Source organism: Odontesthes bonariensis, chromosome 12 (genome assembly GCF_027942865.1).
Source record: "Odontesthes bonariensis isolate fOdoBon6 chromosome 12, fOdoBon6.hap1, whole genome shotgun sequence".
NCBI lineage: Eukaryota > Metazoa > Chordata > Actinopteri > Atheriniformes > Atherinopsidae > Odontesthes > Odontesthes bonariensis.
In genome coordinates, this window is record NC_134517.1 from 532,468 (window position 1) to 533,189 (window position 722).

Genomic DNA, 722 nt, shown 5'->3' on the forward strand with positions numbered 1-722 from the left:
TGTTGGATGCCTGACTTTTTCCTTCTCCTCAAAGATCCGAAATAGCTTAAGACTTGATGTGATGAGCACGTTGTCAGATGTGTGTTCAGAGATTCACCAAATACTCTCCAAAGAATGAGACTTGTGAAAACTGTACTAACTGTGTGGGTTTTTTGTTTTTTTCTGTACTAGTGGCCTTTATTTGAAAGTAGCTGGACAGGAAAGTGGGCAGAGAGAGTGGGGGAACACATGCAGCAAAGTGCCCCAGGCTGGGACTTGAACCCAGGGCGGCTGCATAATTTCTCAGCTCTGGTTTAAAAACTGTGCTGCTTATTTTCCTTTTTTTTTTTTTTCCATGTCATAAGCTATCATTCCAAAAAAAAACTGTTTACAGTTGGGAGCAGCTGACTGAGCCCAACTACTGCTTGGATCTGCCAAATCCCTGATGAGTGGAAGAGGAAATTGGGTGGATGTTGGGCTCAAAAAAAAGTTTGAGAAAGATTGATCCTCAGAGGGAATGGGAGATTGTTGCACATCCAGATGGACGTGTTGGAGCAGGAGGGATGTTGTGAATACAGTATGATCTGTTTCAGTGCAACATGGCTGCAGGAGCAGAAACCAGACTCCAGCACCCCTCCTCCTCTCAAAGGTGGAGGCATTGTGCTTCTTGATTAGATGGTGTAATCCTGAACATGTCACTGTAAAGGAGAGTGTAATGGGTGGTGTTTGGACCCAAATGCACC